This window comes from Mesocricetus auratus, unplaced genomic scaffold, assembly GCF_017639785.1.
Source record: "Mesocricetus auratus isolate SY011 unplaced genomic scaffold, BCM_Maur_2.0 Super-Scaffold_100011, whole genome shotgun sequence".
Lineage (NCBI taxonomy): Eukaryota > Metazoa > Chordata > Mammalia > Rodentia > Cricetidae > Mesocricetus > Mesocricetus auratus.
This window is the reverse complement of record NW_024429195.1, coordinates 41,972,826-41,979,380: the sequence shown is the minus strand read 5'-3', so window position 1 is coordinate 41,979,380 and position 6,555 is coordinate 41,972,826.

Below are 6,555 nucleotides of genomic sequence, written 5' to 3'. Positions count from 1 at the left end.
GCAGTGCTCTCTGGTGTTGAACCATCTATTTAGCCTTGTGAATGTTTCATTATAGCAGTAAGGTGTGAATGGAGGATCCTGATTTCATCTTACATCAGCCCACATCACCCAAAAACAAATACAAGATTGACAGCATCCAAAACTAATTTAGACATGGTTCTTAAAGAAGTTTCCAAAACCAAATATTCACAAAATGAGGGAAGAGTACAAAAAATGACCAGGAGAGAAACAAACAATACAACTCTTTAAAAAGTATCTGACTGCTTGACCAAAGCCACAAGACTGAGCTTATCTCCAATGTCATAAGTGCACAGCAATGCAAACTGTACACAATGTCGTGTGTACCCCTGTTGCAGTTTATACTTCCTGTAAGGAGAGACGAGGAACTTGCAGGTATGAAGCCTGACTTCTGTGATTGGGATGATAGTCTGCTAACTTGATGCCTGTAAAACTGTCACTTAGGAGTCCTTAAGTGTGGTGACTCCAGATGGAACCAGGTGGTCTGTGGTCCTGAGACTGAAGTCACTCTAAGGCTGGGGCATTCTGACATTTATAAAGAGCTATAGAGTACAGAGGACTTGTTAGGGAGGGAGCTTTGGGTGTGAAAGTGCAGGGTCAAATGACCAGAAAGCAATGCTTGGTGTGTACCTGAGGACAAGATGGCACACTGTGCTCCCTGTATCCACTCAACCTGTGGAGAAGCAGTGCCCTCCAGGTCTTCCACTCTTTTCTGGTTTTGACAACTGTATGTAGCTGTCAGTGACAAATTCCCTGTGGGCTCCCACTTTGTGGTCCCAACTTGGGCCTTAAAGCTTCTCAGTGCCTACCCTAGCAATATCTGTAACCTACCTTCTTGGTAGCAATAAGAACAGTCTAAAGAGACTCTCTATGACCTACAACTAGGGAAACAGTAGACCTATAAAATTCTAATTTTCCTGGGAATCTCATTGTGAGAAAAGACTTGAGTCTTCCAAATGAGAATGCCTCTGTTGAAGAAACATTTACTTCTCATCTGACCACCTTACAGGATAAACAGGAACTGAGAATGTGGGAGTGTTTTAGAGAAGGGGAAATTTCATTATTTGGCTTCATTAGATTATTTAGTGTTGCCTTCTATCTAAGCCTGTTAGGACCCCAGGAATTGATTATTTACCATATATTTTCTTTATTGTTCCAAATTAGTCAAACTGAATAAATGTTTTTATCAATTTTGTCATTTTCCCTTTTGTATGATTTTTTTCTCTTCTTTTTGAGAATAGTATTACTGTGACTTCCTGTCTGGCCTAGAATTCACACTATAGACTAGGCTGCCCTATGACATCAGAGAGATCTGTCCATCTTGACTTCAGAGTGCCTGTATTGTACTTGGGCATGTCACTAGACAACTTGATTCTTTTAATTGACTTAATGAGGATGAATGACTGAGTCTGGCTGGTTAGGGTACCCAGGACACAGTCTCTGGTCCCAACTCCAGCAACAGAAGAAGGTTCCCATCAAATGCAGCCTCCTGTCTTAAAGTCCACTGTCTTCCAACTATGAGAAATACTATTTTTCCTTATCATTGAGTCTGTCATAACTCATCAAAGTACCTGGGAAGAATTCTGCCTTATTCTGCAGATGGTGAAACCCAGGCTCACAAAGATAAGTAGATTCTGAATATAGTTAAGTCCAACTCCTCATGTTACTCACCCTGTCATTCTAATGCCTCACTAAGTGAAGTTGAAGCCACCTAAGCCAGGCATGGTGGCAGAGGCCTGTAATCATGGTACTTAGAAAGTAGAGTTAGTAATTTCAGGACCTCAAAGTCATCCAAGATGAAAATAGCCAATGGAGTATGGTGGGAGGACCGCAGAGCAAAGGGAGACTGAGACTGGTTCAGGACAGTGTCCATAAGAAAAGGAAAGGAATGGACAGGAAAGGAAAGGAAACAAAGGGAAGGGTAGGAAGGCTAGCAAAGGAAAGGCATGCACTGGGCAAGCCAAGGCAAGAAAGGAAACAGAAGACAAGGCATGGCATTCCATGCTCACAGCAAGGCAAAGCAAGGGAAAGAAAAGCATGTATTTTGCAAGGTAATGAAAGCCAAGGAATGTGAATGGAACACAAGGAAGTAAAGCTAAAGGCATTGCATATGATGACAAGGCAAGACAAACAAGGCGAGGCAAGGCAAAGGAAGTTGAAGTCAGGCACACGTCATGACAACGCAATGCTAGGCAAAGCAAGGCTAGGCAAAGCAAGGCCAGTGTGGCACAAGACAAGGGAAGTCAATGGAAGGCATGACATGCACACAAAAGTCAAAGAATGGGCGTCAAAAGGAAAGCAAAGGGAACGTAAGAAGTGTGCTTGGCTACACAAGGGAAGCCATGTGCACAGCAAGTCAAGGAAAGGCAAGATATACGCATGGCAAAGCAAGAAAAGCAAAGGCAAGATAGTGCAATGAATTCCCATGGGAAGGGAAGGTGAGAGGGGAGGGGAGAGGGAGGGAGGAGGGGAGGAGGAGTGCATACACATGACAAGAAATACAACCCAAGGTAAAGCATGGTCATGACCAAAAAGGCAAGGCAAGTCTTGGCATGCCAAGATAAAGCAAGACGGCAAGTCATGGCAATGCAATCATAAATATGACAAAGGGGGACAGGACAAAGCCAAGCAAAGCAAGCATATGATTTGACAAGCAAGGAGAGAGAAAGAGATGTCAAGTAGTGCAAGTACATGTTAAATTTACAAAGAACTCAAGAAGCTAGTCTCTAAAACACCAAAAGATCCAATCAAAAAGTGGGGTGCAGAACTAAATAGAGAATTCTCAGTAGAGGAGTCTAAAATGGCTGTGAGACACTTAAGAAAGTGCTCAACATCCCTAACCATCCAGGAAAGGCAAATCAAAACAACTCTGAGATACCATCTTACTCCTGTCAGAATGGCTACAAACAAAAACTCCAAAGACAGCTTATGATGGACAAGATGTAGAGAGAGAGAGAGGCGAACACTCCTCCACTGCTGGTGGGAGTGAAAACTTGTACAGCCACTTTGGAAATCAGTATGGAGATTTCTCAGGAAATTGGGAATCAGTCTACCACAAGACCCAGCAATTCCACTCTTAGGCATATACCCAAAAGATGCACATTCATTAAACAAGGACATCTGTTTTACTATGTTCATAGCAGCATTATTTGTAATAGTCAGAACCTGGAGGCAACCTAGATGCCCCTCAACTGAATAGTGGATCAAGTATTATTCAGCAGAAAAAAACAATGGAATCTTGAAATTTGCAGGCAAATGGATGGCACTAGAAGAAACCATCCTGAGTGTGGTAAAACAGTAACAAAAAGAGAAACATGGTGTGTACTCACTTATTTATGGATTTTAGGCATGAATCAGGAGAGTGCCAGCATACAATCCCACTGCCAGAGAGTCTGGGAGACAGAACCTTCAACAAATGACTGATGGAAGCAGAGGCAGACACCCACAGCTAAACACTGAACTGAACTCCTGGAATCCAGTGATAAAGGGGAGAACTGGCTGGGCGGTGGTGGCACACGCCTTTAATCCCAGCACTCGGGAGGCAGAGGCAGACGGATCTCTGTGAGTTCGAGTCCGGGCTGGACCGATAGCCTCCAAAACAATATAGAGAAACCCTGTCTCGTAAAAAAAAAAAAAAAAGAAAAGAAAAAAAAAAGGGAGAACTGATGAGCAAAGGAGTTAAGACTTGGCTGGTTTAACCCACAGAAACAGTAGACCTGAACAAGGAAAAGCTCTAGGACCCCAGATTGATGGCTAGGTGGACAGCATGGAACTGACCCAGTCCCCCTGAATGTGGGTGTCAGTGAGGAGGCCTAGGTAATCTGTGGGGCCTTGGGTAGTATTAATCCTTGGCGTACAAGTAGACTTTAATTGCCCATCTCACAATGAGGGATGCTCTCTCAGCCTGGACTCTTATGGGAGGGCCTAGGCCCTGCCCTGGATAAAATGACAGATACTGGAGATCCACCATGGAGGGCCTCACCCTCTCTGAGGATGGGAGTGGAGATGGGTGGGGAACTGGGGGGCCTGGTGGGAGGGCAGGGGTGGAGGGGACGAAGAGGGAGGTGGGATTGACATGTGAAACAAGCTTGTTTCTAACTTAAATTTTAAAAAAGGAAGAAAAAAAAGAGAAAAAACAGGAAAAAAAGAAAAGGGAATAAAACAGGAAAGGAAAGAAATGGAGAGGAACAGTTACAGAAGGGAAGGAAGGAAGGCATGTACTTGGAAATTTAAGGCAAGGAAGGGAGAGGAGAGGAGAGGAGAGGAGAGGAGAGGGGAGGGGAGGGCAGGGGAAGGGAAGGGATGGGAAGGGATGGGAATGGAAGGAAAGGAAATGAAAGGAAAGAAAGGAAAGGCAATGGTAGGGAAGGGATGGGAAGGAATTGCATACACATGGCAAGTTGAGGGAAGGAATAGAAAGAAGAGGCAACACAAGGAAAGGCATTCCATGCTCACAGCAAGAGAGAGAAAAGTAGGCATTTTGCAGGAAAATGTAAGCCAAACGATGTGAATAGGAATACAAGGAAGTAAAGGCAAAGACATCGCATATGTTGGCCAGGCAATGCAAAGCAAGGCGAGGAGAAGCCAGGCAAGGAAAGAAAGTCAGTGCAGATCATATACATGCCATGACAAGGCGATGCAATACAAAGGAAGGAAAGGCGAGGCATGGAACTAGAATGCAAGGCACAGCATGAGGTAAGTGACTGCAAGGCGTGACGTGGTATCACAGTCAAGGAATCGGCATTAAAAGGAAGGGGAAGGAAATAGAAGGAACGTGCACAGCAATGCAAGAGAAGGCATGCGCACTGCAAGGCAAGTGAGGGAAATGCAAGTAAGTCACAGGACAAAGAAAAGGCAAGTGTGGCAACGAATTCCAAATGGGAATCAAGGCAAGGGAAGTGAAGGCTTGCACATGACAATGATATGCCATTCAAGGCAATGCATGCTCATGACTAAGCAAGAAAAGACAAGGCATGGCTAGGCAAGACAAGGAAACGCATGGCAATGCAGACGCAGACATGACAAAGAGGGACAGGACAAGGCAAAGCAAAGCAAGCACGTGAATTGGCGAGCAAGGCGAGAGAAAGAGATGTCAAGTAATGTACGGATATGTTAAAGCAAGGCAAGGCAAAAAACAGAAAGGACAGGGAAAGAAAGGGAAGGAAAGGATAGTAAGAAAAGGGGAGGGAAGAGAAGGAAAGGGATACAAATCACATGGCAAGGCAAGTAAAGGCAAGCCATGCTCACACAAGGCAAAGCACGTGAAGAAAATGCTTGCATTTTGCAAGGGAATGTACACCAAGGAATGCGAATAGGAAGGCAAGGCAAGTAAAGTCAAAGGAATTGTATGTGATAGCAAGGCAAGTCAGAGCAAGGCACGGAAGCCTGTGCAACGAAAGGAAAGTCAGTTCAGGCATGAACATTTGATGAAATGGCAATGTTTTGCAAGGCGTGGAAAGACAAGGCAAGGAACAAAGATGCGAGGGCAGTCTGGCACAGAAAAGGTAATCCAGTGCAAGTCATGACATGGAAATGAAGTCAGGGAATGGGCATCAAAAGGGAATGTAAGCGAAAGGAAGGGATGTGCACAGCAGCTCAAGGGGCAGCACGTGCACGGCGAGGCAAATGCAGAAAGGCAAGGCATTCACATGACAAAGAACTACAAGATATGTCAATGAATCCCCACGGGAAGACAAGGCAAGGGAAGGCAGGCACATGACAAAGAAATGCAAGGCAAGAATCCAGAGTCTGCCCACATCACAGGCTAGGTCACCTACACCCTCCAGGAGGGGTCTGTGTGGACACTGCTGAGGCCCACCTCCCCCATCACGTCCTGTCCTTGGATTTCCTGGGTATTCTCGGCCTGTATTAATCCTGCCCTGGCATTCTGGGTCATCCAGAGTCGGCCCACATTGCAGTCTTGCCCCCCCCAATGACTTCCAGGAGAGCCAGCACAAAACCAGTAGAGCACCAGGCGTGTCTTGACCACCCTACTCCCTCTGGGAGAATACCAGGAGAGGCTGGACCATCCAGAATCTTGGCCCGCAAAAACAGTCCCTTCGCCACATAATAATCAAAACACCAAACTTACATAATAAAGAAAAATATTAAGAGCAGCAAAGGAAAAAGGCTAAGTAACATATAAAGGCAGACCTATCAGAATTATACCCAACATCTCAATGGAAACTCTGAAAGCCAGAAGGTCCTGGATAGATTTTCTACAAATGCTAAGGGACAACAAATGTCAGCCCAGCAAAGCTTTCAATCACTATAGATGGAGAAAGCAAGATATTCCAAGACAAAACCAGATTTAAACAATACGTATTCACAAATCCAACCCTACAGAAAGTATTGGAAGGAGAACTCCAACATAAGGAAGTTAACTACATTCATAAAAATATAGGCAATAGATAATCCCACTTTACAGAAAAAAGGGGATAAAATCCATACACAATACTACAACTACTAGTAAATCCAAAACAAACAAGAATTAACAACCAATGGTCATTAATATCCCATAGTATCAATGTTGTTAAC